This window comes from Octopus bimaculoides, chromosome 12 (genome assembly GCF_046866305.1).
Source record: "Octopus bimaculoides isolate indiv1 chromosome 12, ASM4686630v1, whole genome shotgun sequence".
Classification (NCBI taxonomy): Eukaryota; Metazoa; Mollusca; class Cephalopoda; order Octopoda; family Octopodidae; genus Octopus; species Octopus bimaculoides.
Window position 1 is genome coordinate 60,168,065 of NC_142939.1, and position 21,180 is coordinate 60,189,244.

Sequence of the window (21,180 nt, forward strand, 5' to 3'; positions counted from 1 at the left end):
CTATCATCCCCTTCACCAACGCCACACGCACCCCTCACTGCCATCAAAATTGATCCAATACCATCAACACCACACAAAAAAAACCCACCACCACCACCATCACCACCTACACATGTCGTGGCAAACTGCGACCCACGAGCCCCACGCAGCCTGCAGGTCTTTCTGAAACGCATGCCTAACGAAAGGTCACCTGGATTTTTTTTAGTATTGAGGCTCACCCGATGATGAACCATACAGCCCGCTCCTCAAAATCCTTTGTCCGTGCCTGACCTACACCAGCACCATCAGCAGTAACACCACCAGCACCATCAGCACTATTTTGCCTTTGATCCTTAAGAAAACGGGGTGTGTTCAATTCTCAGGTTTAGTCTTATTTGCCATCGGTTGTTTTTGTACTAAAGTTTTGTGTACCAATGCTGGATATTATAGTTAATATAAATGTATCGTCGAAAACTAGGTCTTTGAATTCATTTTCTTTGCAATAATAATTTCCAACGGAAGGCGGTGAGTTGGCAGACACGTTAGCACCCCGGTCGAAATGCTTAGCGGTATTTCGTCTGTCTTGACATTCTGAGTTCAAATTCCACCGGGGTCAACTTTGCCTTTCATCCTTTCGGGCTCGATAAATTAAGTACCAGTTGCGTACCAGTAATCGACTGGCTTCTTCCCAAAATTTTCGGGCCTTGTGCCTAGAGTAGGAAAGAAAAGAATAATAATTTCTAACGGAAATAGACAACCAAACATTTCCTGGACGGGAAGAACAGTTCTTGTTTATTTATTTTTTTTTTTTTAATCAACATCAATAATGATGAGGAGAAAAAAACGGAAATACTGACTTCAGATAGATTGAACTTAGAACGTAGAGAACCGGAATAAATATCGTAAAGCATTTCACCGAGTACGCTACCGATTCTGCCACTCCACCGTCCAAGTTACCCTTGGAGGGTTAAAAATCAGAACTGGATGGCTTTTGTAAACCAGACTACGTAAAAGTTATTAACTAGCTATTTATATGAACTAACCATGTAACATTATAGTTTTTATCTGTGAAAACAGTAAAAAGAATCAAAGACAAAACGATAAATATTTATTTATTCTGTACATTGGCGCACGAAATCAATAAATATTTAAATTCCAAAATATTTAAGTTAGAAAAAAAAAGGAAATATATAAAAGATATATGAAGCTTATATCAATTAACTCGAGTCGATTGATTTAAAGTTTTGTGATCAGATATATTTCATAACGGATGATCAAACCTGTTTGTATTTAAAAAGTAATCAAATCTATTTGCATTTATTTCGTAATCGGAACTATCAATATTTAATTGATGATTAGACCAATTAATTTTTAATGGGTGATCTTCATTTCTTGTATTTAACATGTCGGCAAACATGTTGATATTTTATGTGCTGTGTTTCTAGAAAAAGAACGCTTAATTTTTGTTTCTTCTTTCTTTTAAATGTCTTATTTAATTTTGTTGCAAAATTAGTACCATGTGGAGGTACGTTTTACTGATGTAATCATAGAAGTTGTTATGTTGAGCGCTGTCAGGTAAAATACCAAACACCAATAAAGGGTAAAGACCCCCTTCGGAGGCACAAGGTTTTTTGATGGAAGACCAGCAGTTGCCCATGCATACCAGCCTCCCCACTCCATGCCACCAATGTTATCCAAGAGAAAGGCAAAGGCTGATACAGCTTGGCACCAGTGACGTTGCAACTTATTTCTACAGCTGAGTGAACTGGAGAAACACAAAATAAAGTGTCTTGCTCAAGAACACAGCGAACAGCCCGGTCCGGGAATCGAACTCACTAGCTCATGATTGTGAGCCCGACGCTCTAACCACTGAGCCATGTGCCTTCACACCAAAGCATACACGTCGTTGGTTGTGGTGTCGGTGATGTTGGTGGCTTAGGGTTATTGTTGATACCAAACATCAACAATAACACTGAACCACCAACAACAACAACACCAACAACAGCAACAGCAGCAACACCAACAGCAGCAACACCAACACCAGCAGCAACACCATCAACACTAACACCAACGTCGATATGTCTATATGATATTTAAAACAACAGCGATGTTATGATTTTCATATTTCAATTTTTGCTCTTGATCAAATGATTTATTCATTTCATTCAAATTAATTATATATTCATTACATAATCATAATGTAGCTGATGATTTTTATACTTAAGTCTTGGAAACAGTTGCAGAACTTAAGAAATGAATTTTTATATATCAGTGACATTTTTGCTTTGTATTCTTCTAAATGTTTTGTTCTGGGCTTTCTTCTTAGCCAATTTATCTCTACACAAGCTCATTCCTGAAATGGATATTGCATTGGACTTAGATTATATTGTAGTTTAAAGACATGCTAAACAATAAACCTCTTAAATTCAAGGGGTATATTTTTATGATATGAAATTGTTTAAATGAGAGAGAGAGAGAGAGAGAGAGAGAGAGAGAGAGAGAGAGAGAGAGAGATAAGCGCAGGCATGCATGTCTGGTTAAGAAGTCCGCTTTGCAACCACGTGATTTAAGGTTTATTTATTTATTTATTTCCTTATTTTTGTGGTCGTAAGTGCGGATGGTCGTATGTCGCATCGGTCGTAAGTCGAGGAGAATCTGTACATATGTGTATAGTGGAGAGAGCGTTGAGGTCGACTTTGCCTTTCATCCTTTCAGGGTCGATAAATTAAGTACCACTAATCGACTGGCCTCCTCCCCAAAAATTTCGAGCCTTGTGCCTAGACTAGAAAATAATATTATTTGGAATTGTGTTTAAAAATTGTTGAAATGTTTTGTCTATTGTAGAAGTATAAGCCATTTATTACAGATAAATTTTAACTGGAAAATCTTATATGGAACCCCGTTGAGAAGCATTGTTCAAGATGGAATTGTATAGTATTGGGTTGGTGCATAATTATTGCGGCTTTTTTTCAACACATTCTGTTCAACAAAAACAATAACAATATTTAACAAAAACATCTTTAAATGACGATCCGACCGTCTGGGAAGCAGTAATTGAAGTAGATGGTGAATATGCTCCGGAATAATCATTTAAAGATGTTTTTGTTACATGTTGTTATTGTTTTTGTTGAATAAAATTTGTTGAAAAAAGCCGCAATAAATATGCACCAACCCAATAGTTTTCTTCCACGAGTTACATTATTTACTTCTTGATACAGAAGTAACACAGAAACGATGAACAACAACCAATTCAGAAAAGACTACAAGCGTATAACAAAGAATATACTTTCCAAAGATGTTTTCTCTAAGACTACATCTTCAGTTCTACCGAAATGAACTTCACACACTCTCAATAATGAAAAAAATAGTTTAGAAAGAATAAATTGCATAAGAAATTATGTATCCCATGAGTACTTGCGAATAATGTCTATAATCGAAGTAACAGTAACATATACAAAAGCTGCATGGAGGGGGATCATCATCATCATCGTCAATATAATCATCATCATTATCGTTATCAGTAGTACTAGGTGTTGTGGTGGTAGGGGAGAGGGTAATGTGGCGCTTGTAATAGTGCCATTAGTGGAATTCGTTGATGCGAAACTGTAAATATTTTTTCTCATTTTTTCCAGATTGCTCGGTTTAATGAAAACGTTTAAAATACAGTAATAAAAGAATCTTAAAACCTCTTATACACATGTTTAGCTGTGTGTGCATTTCTGTGTAACTGTGTATACACACACACACACACACATATATATATTGTACATATATGTGTGCGTGTATATCTATTATATATGTGTATATCTTATATATGTATTGTATGTATATATGTATATGTGTATGTATTTATGAATGTATATGTGTACATATATATGTATATATACATATATACTTCATATTCGCCTAAAATGGCAATTTAACTATACTAGATAGATAGATAGATAGATAGATAGATAGATAGATGGATAGATCATATACATGAGGCTGGGAGAATCGTTAACACCCCGGAAAAAAATCTTTAGCGACATTTCTTTCGATTTTACATTCTGAGTTCAAATACCAACGGGGTCGACTTTACGTTTTATCCTTTCAGAATCGATAAAATAAGCACTGAACACTGAGATTGATATAACCTACTGACTCTCACCGCCTAAAATTACTAGCCTTGCACCAAAACTAGGGAGTTGTCACAATTATTACATGACATGTTAGTAGGAGTTTTCTAAATATAATTCCTGCCAATCATCCTGGTCGCAATAGCAATTAATTGAGTGTATGGGTCTTTCATATTTACGTATGCATGTGTGAATGTTTGAGTGTGGGCACATACTGTGGGCTTGCAATTTTATCTCACCTTATCTACACATTTAATAATTGTTTCTTATCTAAATACTTTATACTTCTTATTTCAATAATCATATCAGCACTATTTCGTCAAGTGTACACCCCCTACACACACACGTATGTGCGTGTATGTATGTATGTATACATGTATATATGTCTATATATAAATATAAATATAAATATATATATGTGTGTGTGTATATATATATATATATATATATATATATATATATATATATATATATATATATATATATATATATATATATATATATATATATATATTATATATATATATGTATATATGTATGCGTATGTGTATATGTGTGTACATCTATATATATATATATATATATATATATATATGCATATGTATATAAGTATACATGTATACTTATGAATACATAAATACATATATATACATACATACATGTATACATATATACATACACACACACACACACACACACACACACACATATATATATATATATATATATATATACATACATGTATACATATATACATATACATATATATATACATACATGTATACATATATACATATACATATATGTGTATATATATATATATATACATATGTATACATGTATATACATGTATACATATTCGTACATATATGTGTGTGTATATAAATATATACATACATACACAAACACACAGACACACACACACAAGTGTTCGTATGTGTGTGTGCGTATGAGAGAGAGAGAGAGAGAAAGAGAGAGCGTGTGTTTTTGATATTCTAATTAGAGTAAGGAAATTATCTTGCCGTTCTTATTTTACTAAGAAACGTAAATTAAATTAACATATTTCTTTTTCTCAGATATATCATTTCCGGTTAGAGGTGTTAAATTGTATTGTTGTGATTTCTGTTTGGTTGGTAGCCTGGTTGAGTAGCTAGGGCGTATTGAAAGGGTGAACAGGTGAAAAGGGTGCAAGGATGTGTGTGTGTGTGTGTGTGTGTGTGTGTGTGTGTGTGTGTGTGTGCAGGGGCGGACTGACCAGGTTGCCAGCTTGCCTGATGGCGAGTGGGCCCTTCCGCCATTAGAATCCATATATGGGGGCCCATGTTAGTATCTAAGGGGTGGCCCATCCCCTCAAGTTTGAGAATTTTTTTATTCACTCCTGGAAGAATGCATTAATTATTTCAGCCTGGCTGTGTTTGTAGACAGTTGAAAAGAATACTTTTAACAAAAATTAAAAAAATTAAATGATAGCATTGTAATTGCAGTTTGGCCCCCTTTAGTCTCCTGGCAACCAATATTTTTAGACCCAGTCGCCACTGTATGTGTGTATGTGTGTTGCTAGCAAAGATCCTTTATTTCCATATTCAACGAAGAGTTAATAGGTTATTTGTTGAAGTATAGTATGTGTATATGTATCTGAATATGTCTTTGTGTGTGTATATTTATGGGTGTATGTGTGTATTTATATATGTATATAATAATACAAAGAATATATATGCATATATACACACATATATGTATATAATAATACAAAGAATATATATGCATATATACACACATATATGTATATAATAATACAAAGAATATATATGCATATATACACACATATATGTACATACTTACATTTACATGTGTATATAGATGCATATCAGGGTACAGGACGTTAGAAAAATGAACTACAGACAACGGAAAACGAATGGTGGTGCATTCACCTTTCCATGCAACCATTCTTTACTATCATCTGAACTAGGAAAGCAATTTCGTCAAAAACACGACGGGTCTTGGGAGAAAAAATGTCCCAGAAACATCGAATACGTCTTCTCAATGTCAAGGGACCCTGAGAATTGTGTGCTCTCAGTGTACGTTAATGCATTACTAACCCCACGATTTACAGACTCATTCACGAAGAAAGCATTGGCAGCAAATAGATCTTCTGACCAGTAGAACGGATCTCTTTTACAAAACGCAAAAGAGCTGACACTCCATTCTGGTCACGTGAAGACTGGAGCAAAACATGGTGGTCAAGCAGTAATATAAATGTAGAAGATAAAATATAACAGGTATGTTAGGCTTATTTTAATTGAAGGATGAACAACAAGCAATATCAACGTGGAGGCGCAATGGTCCAGTGGTTAGGGCAGCGAACTCGCGGTCATAGGATCGCGGTTTCGATTCCCAGACCGGGCGTTGTGAGTGTTTATTGAGCGAAAACACCTAAAGTTCCACGAGGCTCCGGCAGGGGATGGTGGCGAAACCTGCTGTACTCTTCCACCACAACTTTCTCTTACTTCCTGTTTCTGTTGCCTGTAATTCAAAGGGTCAGCCTTGTCACACTATGTCACGCTGAATATCCCCGAGAACTACGTTAAGGGTACACGTGTCTGTGGAGTGCTCAGCCACATGCACGTTAATTTCACGAGCAGGCTGTTCCGTTGATCGGATCAACTGGAACCTTCGACGTCGTAAGCGACGGAGTGCCAACAACAACGTTCTGAGTTCAAATTCCGCCGAGGTCGAATTTGCCTTTCATCCTTTCGGGAATCGATAAATTAAGTACCGGTTTCGTACTGGGGTCGATCTAATCGATTGGCCCTCCCCCAAAAATTTCTGGCCTTGTGTCTAGAGTAGAAAAGAATAAACATTGGGATTAATCTGCCCTTGTTTCATACCCCCTCTCTCACTCACTTTTTGTTTATATCTCAATCTATAGATTTACCTCTCTATCTGTGTATCTATCTTTCAGTCTCTTTATCTATCTATTTATCTGTGTATTTATCTATCTGTATTTCAGTCTCTCGCATTCTCTCTCTCTCTCTCTCTTTCTCTTTCTCTCTCTCTTTCTATCTCTTCCTCTCTTTCTTTCTCTCCCCTTCTCTCTCTCTCACACACACCATTATCACCACCACCACCACCACCACCACCACCACCATCACTACCATCAACATCACCACCAACACCAACACCACCATCGACACCTCCAGGAGAAACACTGTTCCATTGAACCTCACTATCAAACTGATTGAAACTGAGTGAATTTAAGATGCAGAGATTCCGATACAGCCATGCATTCAATTATTCATCGAATCGACGCTCTGCGACTCTCAAATATGTTTACAAATCTCGAATTTAATATATTCGTTCGCGCCAGGCTGTCGTCTACCACAGTCAATGATTATATAATATGTTTATGAAGAAAAGTACTTTAGTGATAAGAGTTGCAAACGTATGCGTTCCTGTTCAACTTGGCACAGATTTATCTCGAAGTGAAACAATTAATAGCATCACTTTACATTGTCATGAATATTATGTGTGTGTTTGTGTATGTATGTGTTTGTGTGTGTGTGTGTACATATGCGTGTATATATACATACATACATACATATAGGTATATATATATACATATATATATGCAACAATATATATATATAAATATATGCATATATATGCATATACATATATATATACAAGACTATATATATATACATATATATACATATACATATATACACATATATATATACATTTATATAGACATATATATATACATATATATATATACATATATATGTACATATATATATATACATTTATATACGTATATATACATATACATATATATATATACATATATATACATATACATATATACATATATACGTGCATATCAGTTTGTATGTTTATATACACATATACGTGTGTGTGTGTGTATGTGTGTGTGTGTGTGTAAAATTGCATTATTCGAACCCTTTTCCTCAAATGAAAACTATTCTTACATTTTTACTGAAGAATAAATAATTACCAGTTCTCCGAATTTTACAAATATTTCCTTTCTTTAAAAAAAAAAAAAAACATTTCAAATATAGTTTTGTTTATCATTTCAGATAATTAATTTTTCCACTTACCTTTATTTAAAAAACAATAAAAGCATTTAATAATTTGCAGGCATTTTAATTCTTCTTTAATGAATATTTCGATACACACACACACACACACATACACACACACACACACACACACACAATGCTTCTTCTGTTTTATTTTTTAAATCATATCTTTTCCGTCTTACTTTGTTTTTGTTTTGTTATTTTTTGTTGTTATTTTTTCGTTTTTTTCGTTTTGTTTTGTTTTCCTTCTGTATTTAGTTAGACGCTTATCTTAACGATCTAAATTCAAATACCACTTGGGCTTGACTGCACGTTTTCGTTTCAACGGATTCGAACTGAAAAAAAGAAACAAAAAACTCAACATCAGATATATATTAGTTGCATGTTAGCTTAATTCAGTAGGCGGAAACTTTGTGGAAGCCCATCCTGTATAGATAGATAGATAGATAGATAGATAGATAGATAGATAGATAGATAGATAGATAGATAGATAGATAGATAAACAGATAGATAGATAGATAGATAGATAGACAGACAGACAGACAGACAGACAAACAGACAGATAGATATCTTTCTTTTATTAGCCACACAGGGCTGCACACAGAGGGGACAAATACAACTGTAGAGCTTTTCTTTAAAAATAAAAAAAAAGGTAAAATAAAAATTTAAAAAATCCGATCAAAAGGGATCGGTAGGGGCCAAAAAAAAAAAGGGGTATCGTATATCACAGAAAATGTCAATAGTGTAAAATGGGGTAACATTAGGTTTATCCATGGAGAGAAAAGCCTACGGAAAAGACCACGGTAACCTCAGCAGGGAATAGACACATGAGAGCAAAGTGCTCTCTCTCTCTCTTTTTATTTTTATTTTTCTTGATTTACAGGATCATGCTCAAAGAGGTATCGTCACTCGCATGCACCATCTTTGCTACATTCACCCACCTTTTAATGAAACTTTCACGAGACAAAAACTGTCTCTCTATTCTCACCTTCCTTTTCAAGTGATACTTGAAAAAGTTGATGAGCGATTGGCCAGAGAGGTAAGTTTTCGTCTCTAATCCTTTCGCTCGGGTCAACCACACACATTCTTTCACCATGGCCACCAGTATGATGAACACTGCCTTGCCTTCCCTGTTGAGGGACGGTGGCGGAGCAATTTGCACAATAGACTCGGCTGACAGGCGGACTCGTCCCACACGTGACAGCAGCCGTTCGGCATAAGCCCACAGGTCGGAAATCTTTGGACACTGCACGAGTGCGTGCAGAACGGTTTCGTCGCTCTGACCGCATCTCGGGCAGGTCGGTCCGGTGTGTCTCGAACCGTGCCTGTACAGCTTATCCCGAACGGGTAATGCTTCTCGATAGCACTGCCAGGCCAGGGATCTCTGGTGGTTGTCCATAGGTCCCGGCCCGAAAGTTGTCCTGAACAGGCGGGTCAGGTGTTCCTCGTCGACGCTCAGATTCTGCCCGAGATCGTCGTCGCACCTCCCCTCCACTAATCCTCTATAGAACGCTTTTGTGGAATCAAAGTTGCACAAGATTGGTCCCGGACGGCAGAGTTGCTTGAGAGCAACGCGACACGCGCGATGCCTTTCGCCGAGCCTAGGTCTCTGTTTAATCCACGACTGCAGTTCGGCTAAGGAGACGAGCTGCGGGAAAGCGCGCCGCACAAACGGCGACCACACCTGTTCACCGTCGTCTATGAAGCGCCGGAGATGTCGCAGTCTCAGCGCATGTCTGCGCATCATCAACCACGGCATACCCAGCCCTCCATTTAGCGGCTGTTGACAGCAAATGGATAGCCTAACCATCGGAATGCTTCCCTTCCACAAGAAGCGAAAGAGTATGCGTTCCAGTTTGGTGATGGCAGGGTCGGGACAAGGCACGACAGTCAGACGGTATTCCATGACGGATGCGATGTACGCGTTCGCCACCTCCGCCCGACCTTTTAGGGATAGCTTCCTCTCGGCCCATTGCCAGGTGAGAGTGACCACCCTAGTCGTTATTTCGCCCCAGTTCTTCTCCATTTGGAGGTCCGGACCGAACCAGACTCCGAGCAATTTAACCGGCCCGTCGGTCCAGCGTCCCACAGTGGAGACGCTGTTAGACGGCATGGGCTTGCTTCTCCAGGTGCCGAGCCGCAAGCCCACTGACTTATCCCGGTTAACTTTTGCTCTCGTTACCGCTTCGTATTCTTTTAGTCTCTCGCCGACCAACACATGTGGTAAGATAAATGAACAAAGAAATTAGCAACACACACACCCACACAGATATATATATATATATATATATATATATATATATATATATATATATATATATATATATATATATATATATATATATATATATATATATATATATATGTATATATATATATAAATATATATATATATATATATATATATATATATATATATATATATATATATATATATATATATATATCTGTGTGGGTGTGTGTGTTGCTAATTTCTTTGTTCATTTATCTTACCACATGTGTTGTATAAATATGACATGGTTTTAGCGTCCGTTTTGACTGCTATTTCTGGCATGGTGGTGCCTCTTCGGTACCCTTAATTATACTTATATACGTATAAAATTATAATTAAGGAGAAGTGCTTGCGTGGCAAGTAGCTTGCTTAACCACATGGTTCCGGGTTCAGTCCCACTGCGTGACACCTTTGGCAAATGTCTTCTACTATAGCCTCGGGTCGACCAAAGCCTTGTGAGTGGATTTGGTGGACGGAAACTGAAAGAATCCCATCGTATATATGTATATATATATATGTATGTGTGTGTATGCTTGTGATGTGTTTACGTCCCCGTAACTTAGCGGTTCGGTCAAAGATGCCGATAGACTAAGTACTAGTCTTACAAGGAATAAACCTGGGGTCGATTTGCTCGACTAAAGGCGGTGCTCCTGCATGGCCGCAGTCAAATGACTGAAACAAGTAAAAAAGAAAAGGTATATATATATATATATATATATATATATATACATGATGAGCTTCTTTCAAAATCTACCATATTTACTCGCAAGGATTTGTTCAGCGAGAGGCTGTCGTAAAGGACACTTGCTCACGGTGCCGTGCAGTGGGATTGAACCCGGACCCATGTGGTTAGGAAGCAAGCTTCTTACCACACAGCTACATACGCTCACACGCACGACCACATGCAGAGCAAATAGAATCATGAAGCCACCCTTCTTTCTCCTATTCACTAAAACTGGAAACAACTGACAGTGTCTATATATACATATTGATTGGATTAACTGACTGATATTGATTAAACAACACCTACACCATGCAGCTAAACTGCACTGGAGAAGTCAATGTTTTAATAAAGCTGTTATTTTTAGGCGTACAGATTGTCGAAGGCCCTGTGGCGCAACGGTAGCGCGTCTGACTCCAGATCAGAAGGCTGCGTGTTCGAATCACGTCGGGGTCAAAACATTTTTATTATTTTATATAAATTGAAAGTTCATGTATATTCACGTTATGTTCTTTTTTTCTTTTTTACTTATTTCAATCATTGGACCGCGGTCATGCTGGGGCACTGCCTTCAACAGTTTAGTCGACGCATGAGCAGTCTTTTACGAAAAGTGGATCACATGTGACATGGTTCATCATCAAATGGGTTTCATTACTAAAAGGTCCTTCGTAAACTTTCATCTGACATATCATTCAGAAAGTCCCACGAGCCACTCTTTCTTCGTTATTGGTTTAGTCGAACAAAGAGAGCTCTTTTTATTCTTTCACCATTTTACTTGTTTTAGGCATTTGACTGCGGCCATGCTAGAGCACTGCCTTTAGTCGAGCAAATCGACCCCAGGACTTATTCTTTGTAAGCTTAGTACTTATTCTATCGGTCGCTTTGGCCGAACCGCTAAGTGACGGGGATATAAACACACCAGCATCGGTTATCAAGCGATGTTGGGGGGACAAACACAGACACACAAACATATACACACACATACATATATACGACGGGCTTCTTTCAGTTTCCGTCTACCAAATCCACTCACAAGGCTTTGGTCGACCCGAGGCTATAGTAGAAGACACATGCCCAAGGTGCCACGCAGTGGGACTGAACCCAGAACCATGTGGTTGGTAAGCAAGCTACTTACCACACAACCACTCCTGCGCCTATAGCTACTTACCACACAGCCACTCCTCGGTACTTGTTTTACAAAATAAAATTTTTTTTAAAAACTTACGTTTCAGCTTATTTAATCGGTATCATTTGCCAAACCGCTAAGTTACAGGAACGTAAAGAAGTCAACACCGGTTATCAAGCAGTGGAGCAGAGACGTTTGTTCGCTTTTTGTTGTTTGTTTTGTGTTGTTTTTGTTGGGGGGGTTTTCTTTTGTTGTTGTTCTTTTGTGTTTTTGTGCTTCTTTTTTTTATGTGACAAAGAAACAATTTTCGCGGTAGAAGATCGAAACACACACACAGAAGCACAGACACTCATATTACTGTTCTTTATTTTGATCTGCTGTCTCCTTCAAATCGCACTTTAAAAGTGTGATATAGTTCTACACACTACATACATCTCTTATCTTATATATCTGTTGCAGTCATTCGACTGCGGCCTTGCTGGAGCACCGCCTTGAAGAATATAGTCGAAGAAATCGTGCTCAGTACTTACTTTTTAAGCCGGGTACTTATTTTATCTTCTCTCTTTGCCGAGCCGCTAGGTTACGGGAGACGTAAACAAACCAACAACGGTCGTCAAACGGTGATAAGAAGACACACAAACACAAGATATGGTTGTTATTTCCCAACCTCGACTGTGCAGATCCCCATGAGTCCCTGAGCCGCGTACTAACTTTTAAAACAAAATGTTGCGTAAAACGTTTCTTCTTTTATGTTTTACTTGCTTCAGTCATTGGACTACGACCGTGCTGGAGCGCTGCCTTGAATGGTTTACTTAAACAAATCTACCACAGTACTATTTTTTTATGCTTGGTACTTATTCTGTCGGTCTATCTTGCGCAATTGCTATGTGACGACAACATAAACAAAAGAACACCGGTTATCAAGGGGTGATGGACACAAACACAGGCACAAGAGGCACACACATAGTTATAAATACACCTATATACACGATGGGTTTCTATCAGTTTCTGTCTACCAAACCCACAAACAAGGGTTTGGTTGGGCTGGTCTATAACAGAAGACGCTGCCCAAGTTGCGCATAGTGGGACTGAACCCATGACCACAGGGTTGGAAAACAAGCTTCTTACCCACACAGTCACGCCTGTGTCAATAGTCATGTCGGCACCTATAACTGGCTGTTACCAGCCACTTCAAGTATAATTCCTATGTCCTCCTCACAAAAACGTGGTTGTAGTCAGCTCTTCATCCAGCGATACAAAGACAGAATTAAACCACTAAGTGTGAGAGTTCTCGCTTCCAATCATTTGCTTTTTCTCACAAACAAAGACCCTCGGCATTTTCTTTTGCTACAGCATCAATACTTTCCGCCATTATGTAGCTGTTCACCGTACATAAAACAGTTTGTTCACTGAAATAATAAACAAGGCCAGCAGCTCTTGCTAGATTCCTTGGTCCGTCTGGCAGTCGAGACATATATCGAAACACCGGTGTCATAGAATCTTATGATCATAAATCATAGTTATACAGACATAGTCGTCGTAAAGGAGAAGCTGTTCTCCTGTGATGAGCACAACAGCGATTAGAATATTTGCGTTGCAGTCTGCCAGAATGAGTAAAGAATAAACAAGCAGGTCGTCGTTTCTGATCTCGCTGTTAACCGTGCATATAACGATTCATTATAACATTATTAACTACTCAGCCATTAACACAAGCACTAAAGAACTAATGGGCCATTTACACCAACATACAAGCTCTACTCAATAACCGCATCACATTAACTAATAGCATTCCATCACACATAAAAATCATATATAAAAGTTAAATACTCCAAAGTAATGGAAGACTTCGAAAGGAATATCAAAGAAAAACGATACATAGAGCTACTCGTGGAAAAACCCAGAGGTAGCCAGAGGGCGAGACAGCTGTCCCTCCTAGAAATAAGACGAGTGATCCTTTTCTCACTTTCCTCTTCTCTTATCAAACTTGACTGCACTCAGAATAGGAAGTGTGACTGCATTTGACCTAGAATCACCTTTGAAGCAGGGTCACCAGCTCAACGACCTCAGGTCACTAGATATATAGATGTGGTAGCCATCAGTGAGATCAGAGTGACACTGGGGTAAAATATACGAAGCCCAGTATACCACTCATGACTACCCATCTGATGAGGGTATACCAGGCACATGCATCACAACCATATGTGCGCGACATGGTGATTTCATATCAAGATAAACAGCGCATGACCTCGCAGGTGAGGCCCAGTTAGAATTTTCTTCAGGTCGAGTAGCCCATTCCACTCAAAAGGTCCCTGAATAAGGTTTGTTTAAGGACGCTGAGCAAAACACCCATGTTTCCAAAGGTGAATTATTCAAACTCCAAAGAATTCCTCTCAACACATGACTATGATGCTCCCCCACTACTTCTGCTCATGATCAGAGATGCACACATATCGTCAGCCACCAAGGGACATGCTCAACTGGTTAAGGTCAAACAACTAACAAGCAAATCTGTGGTATTAAGCAGAATATTTGCTGTAGCCCATTTTTTATACCAAAACAAAACAATGTACATGATAACACTTCGAATCAGTTAAGATCAGAAGCCATGAGAACCGGCAATATCACGACAATATTATTATTAGTTTACGGCAATGTCACGTTGAAAACATCGGTTCTCGTCCGATCACTGAAATTAAGTAACGTCGAGCCTAGTTAGAACTTCGATGGGTGACCGCTTTGGAAACCTAGTTGCTTAAACGTAAAAAAAGAAATTTTAATTTTTAAAAAAATGTTTTATGTAAACCTTTGTGATTAATAAAATAATTTATTATTAATCGACTAGTCCCCTCCCCACAAATTTGAGGCCTTCTGCCTCCAGTAGAAAGGATTATCATCATCATCATCATCATCATCATCATTATTATTATTATTATTATAGCTGATAGAATCGATTGCACACCGGACGAAATGCTTAAAGGCATTTCGTCCGTCTTTACGTTCAGAGTTCAAATGCCGCTGGGGTCGATAAAATAAGCGTCAGTTAAGCACTGAGGTCAATGTAATCCGTTTTCCCCTCCCCTCAAAATCTCTGGCCTCGTGCCAAAAATTACGACGAATTATTGCTGTTGTTTTTGTTTTTGTTTTTGTACTATTTTGCTTGGCGAAGATGAAATGATATTTAGAAGAGAGAGTGGATGAGGGGGTGGCCGGATGAGTCGTTCAGTTTTTGTTTTTTTGTTTTGTTTTCTTATTTTAATTGGTTTTGTTTTTGATGTTATTGTTGCAGTTGCTGTTGCTCTCGTCATGATGATGATGATGATGATGATGATGACGATCGCGATGATGGTGGAGGTGGAACTGGTGGTGGAGGTGGAACTGGTGGTGGTGGAGGAGGAGGAGTAGGAGGAGGAGGAGGAGGGCACATCGTAGTGCTGGTGCTGGTGGTACTGGTGGCGGTGATAACGACGGTGATGACGATGATTGACGATAATTATAATGATCATAATGATGACGGTCATCATCACCATCATCATCATCAAGATTAGGGTTATGATAATGATGACGATGCTGATGTTTTCATTTCCTGTCATCCATGGCTGCTTGCTGTATTATTATGAATATTCGTCAATATTAGTACAGGACGCCATCTTATATATTGGCACTTAATGTGTTAGAGAGTTTGTTTGTGTGGGAGGGAAAGTGTATATGTGTGTGAGTGTATATACACACACACACTTACACACACGCACATACTTATATACACGTACTTGTATACACACATAGACGCACACGCACGCACATTCATATACATAAAGGCATATATGCATGTGTGTGTGTGTGCGTGCGCGTGCGTGTGTGTGTGTGAACATATCAAGATATCGAGATAGATGGATATTATATATATATATATATATATATATATATATATATACAGAGAGAGAGAGAGAGAGAGAGAGTTAGATAGATAGATAGATAGATAGATAGATAGATAGATAGATAGATAGATAGATAGATAGATAGATGCGTACATACATACATACATACATACATACATACATACATATATACATGTAAATAGAGATATACAGCTAGTTATACACACTCACACACACACACACACACACACACACACACACACACACATGTGTACGAGATGCATTCCAGAAGTTTTGTGACTCTTTTAGGAGAGGCAGCTATAACTCTGTCCTAGATTATTTTAATCATACCTTTTGCATGCATACACACATATAGAAATGCACACATGCATAAATGTGTGCGTGTTGACATATATATATATATATATATATATATATATATATATATATATATATATATAATGTATATATATACGTATATAATGTATGTGTGTATGTGTATTTATATATATATACACACGTATACATAGATATATATATATACATACATACATACATACATACATACATACATACATACATACACAAATTTGTTTACGTTCTCGGTTTATTTTATTATTGATGCATGTATTATGTGTGCGTGGGAGTGCCAAATAACACGTTGGTATGTAGTGATGTGCTTTGTGGAATCTTGTTAATACTCATGTTTATGTGTATAGGGCTGCATAGCACTGAAACTATTCTTACTGGAGAACGTTGAGCTGACGGTGCAGACGATGGAGATGAAAAGACACCTCACGACACACATAGAAGACACGACGTTTCCCCACGCTGCACTCACTTACTTGCTCCACAACGACCCGGTTCTAGTTCTGCAATAAACAGAGTCTATTACACAGTGGGATGGGTTTTTACTGGTCTATAATCTGCAGCGTGGAGGCGCAATGGCCCAGTGGTTAGGGCAGCGGACTCGCAGTCATAGGATCGCGGTTTCGATTCTCAGACTGGGCGTTGTGAGTGTTTATTGAGCGAAAACACCTAAAGCTCCACGAGGCCCCGGCAGGGGGCAGTGGCGAAACCTGCTGTACTCTTTCACCACAAATTTCTCTCACTCTTTCTTCCTGTTTCTGTTGTGCCTGTAATTCAAAGGGTCAGCCTTGTCACACTGTGTCACGCTGAATATCCCCGAGAACTACGTTAAGGGTACACGTGTCTGTGGAGTGCTCAGCCACATGCACGTTAATTTCACGAGTACTGAAGTTATTGACCCCGAAAGGATGAGAGACAAAGCTGACCTCGGTAAAATTTGAACTCAGAACGTAGCGACAGACGAAATACCGCAAAGAATTTGGTCTGCTGTGCTGACGATTCCCTCAGCTCACTCCCTTAATAATAATAATGATAATAATAATAATAATAATAATAATAATAATAATAATAATAATAATAATAATTGCAATGCCTCAGTAATTTCGTAATTCTTCACGTGAGAAGAGAAACGCCAGAGAAACAATGAATATTCTCTCCAATTCTAAGGAAAAAAATTTTTGAAATGAAAATTGGCAGAATGTGTGTATTAGGAAAGTAGTTATTTTTGGACAAAACACTATAAATATAATAATACCAAAACTTAGAAACGCTTCCCGCACTAAGACTAAGGGGGGGGGGAAGTTAAAGTCGAAGAGAAACAAGGAAAATAAATGTTTGCTTTGTATGTGTGGAGGTATGGGGGTGGCGTGGGGGGGGGGGGGGGGGGGGGGGGTGTCGCAGACTTGGTTGTGAGGTTAAGAAGCTCGCTTTACAGCCAAATAGTTTCGGGTTCAGTCCCACTGTCCGTACCTTAGCGAAGCGTCTTCTACTATGGGCCTGGACTGACCAATGCCTTTGAAATTGATAGACGGAAACTGATTGAAGTCCCGCCGGATATGTAATATATATATATATATACTCTTTTACTCTTTTACTTGTTTCAGTCATTTGACTGCGGCCATGCTGGAGCACCACCTTTAGTCGAGCAAATCGACCCCGGGACTTATTCTTTGTAAGCCTAGTACTTATTCTATCGGTCTCTTTTTGCCGAACCGCTAAGTTACGGGGACATAAACACACCAGCATCGGTTGTCAAGCAATGCTAGGAGGACAAACACAGACACACAAACACACACACACACACATATATATATATATATATATATATATATATATATATATACATATATACCACGGGCTTCTTTCAGTTTCCGTCTACCAAATCCATTCACGAGGCCTTGGTCGGCCCGAAGCTATAGTAGAAGACACTTGCCCAAGGTGCCACGCAGTGGGACTGAACCCGGAACCATGTGGTTGGTAAGCAAGCTACTTACCACACAGCCACTCCTGCGCCTATATATATATATATATATATATATATATATATATATATATATATATATATATATATATATATATATATATATATATATATATATATATATATATATATATATATATATATATATATATATATATATATATATATATATATATATATATATATATATATATATATATATTCAGTTTTATTTCAATATTTCTTGCCAATAGAGAAAGAGCCGGTTTCTAACCTAGATCCAAGGCTTCTTGGATGGATGGATGTGTTTGTGTGTCTGTGTGTGTGTGTGTGTGCGTGCGTTTGTGTTTATCCTCTACCATCGATTAATAACGAGTGTTAGTTTGTTTACATCCTCATAATATAACTCTTCTGCTCGAAGAGACCAATGGAATAATATTAGACTTTAACTCAGTACTGGACTCCATTTGTTTCACAAAACTCCTCAGGGAAGTATTCCAGCAGGACCACAGTCTATTGAGTGAAACAAGTAAAAGATGACGGATCTAATTCGTTAGATATTTACCCTTGGAGTCGATACACTAAAATAAAGTACCGGTCAATACTGAAGTCGATATCAGTCACTAATTCTCTACCTACGAATTCTGGCCTTACGCAAACATTACAGGGGAGGTAACCTATAGATTTGTTAGAGTTACGCCGCTTGATGAAGTATAGTAGTTCATTGATTTATTGCTGCTAGGTTAGCGAACGTCAGCGTTGATTGTACAGAATAATAATCAGGGTTTTTATAGATTTATTATATTTGGGGTCACATTAGCGTATCGTGCCCTTTCTTTCTGTGATGGAATAAGTTCTTCGATCTGCAGAAATGACCGAGAAATTTGAGTAACTCCAAACGGGACAGTGTCTCTAGAAATGATTGGCTAATGTTTAGTGTCTCTCAAGTCACAGTTTTTTTTTCATTCTTTTGGTTCAATCATTAGACGGCGGCCATGCTGTAGCACCGCCTTGAAGAATTTTAGTTGAATGAATCGACATCAATACTTTTTTATTTTTTTTATTTTTTATTTAAACCTGGTGGTAATGCTGTCGGCCCCTTTTCCAGAACCGCTAAGTTACAGGTACATAAACACGCCAACATCAGTTGAGAAGCGGTGGTGGGGAACAAATAATATATATATATATATATATATATATATATATATATATATATATATATATATATATATATGACAGGCTTCTTTATTATGTCCATATATATACACACACACACACACACACACACACAAACACACATTACAAGCCTTCATACACGCACACATAGATTCATATTAGGTTGAAAAGAAACTCGTCCTGCATTTTTTTAAATGACCATTTTCAGTGTATCTTTTCAATACATACGATAAAATAAGCACTACATTGTACATTCTGTTACGGAATTTTTCTTTCTTTCTTTACAGATCACTTTGTACCAGCCATGGGCAGTACATTGTCAAGGGCATGCCTATCAAAAAATTACCCCGAATGCATTTTTTTAGTAGTGCGGCCCGCCTGAAGATGAGCTATGCTTCATGCGATCCACCTCTCAAGACAGGTTGGCCCTCCCAGCTTTAAACTATAGTAGTTAAGTACGTGTCCAATTTACCCTTTTAAAAATTTTAGATCAAATCCTGATTTATTTCGCATGAATAGCTTCCAAGTTATATATATAAATATATATATATTCAGCATACTGTATACATTAAAAGAAAAGTTGGAGAGAAAAAAAATACGACGGTCTAAATGCAGGGGGAATAAATCATGAAATCGTATCAAATCTAAGGGAAATAACTGAAATCAGTAATGACTTCGTTTTTGTTTTTTGTTTCTTCGCTTCTTTTATTCATTTATTCCAGAAATAGGTGGCAGGCGGTGAATTTATCTGAGCCAATAAAACCTTCGATTAAATTAGTTGCGGTATTAATTCTTGTTCCTCTCGCTCTAAGTTTAACTTTCACTGGGATCCATTTTATATTTCATCCGTCTTAAGTTGGTCTACCACTTTTTTTTTACTGTCTACATTGCGGTGTAAGAAGAGGTTGTGGAAAGTGAGTGAATCCTTTTTTCGAGTGAAGCAAACTCCTTTCATAGTATACTAATATGCAACGATGACTGACCAAGGACGAACAGACGTATTGTAAAACAAGAACGGAAACTGAGAAACGAGAATTTCCTTTACTCATCACCAATGTTCTATATATTGTTAAATGCAACTTCCACCGACCGTATACCCTCTAATATAAGCGTATTAGGTTGGATTTTGGGGATGGAAAATACAGTATGATATTTTTCTTCGAGCTATTTGACTAAAAAACTATATCACATGATTGTTATTTCCAGACCTTTTTAATTTCTACATTACTGAGACAGAGAGGGGGGGGCGGTGTTTATATTCTCTCTAGATCTGAAGAGTGACTATACTGCGTATGCCTGCCCTTTTCAAACGTATTCACAGTTTACCTTATATTGTTTGTTTATTCTCATACCATATGCAGATGTTATTTTGGATTAGATATTCTTGCCTGTCAGATACTTACCATCAAGTACGCTATCTTAGCCATTACATCTATACTAAAAAGTTGATCAAACCCAATGATATTATTATTATAGGCTTT

General features: G+C 37.7%; 1 non-coding gene across 1 annotated transcript; it reads left to right on the top strand.

Annotated features, from left to right (window-relative positions):
- The first annotated feature begins 11,577 nt into the window (after positions 1–11,577).
- On the top strand, positions 11,578–11,649 carry Trnaw-cca (transfer RNA tryptophan (anticodon CCA)). The gene has a single exon. It is a non-coding gene; the product is annotated as a tRNA-Trp (tRNA).
- Positions 11,650–21,180: the final 9,531 nt, after the last annotated feature.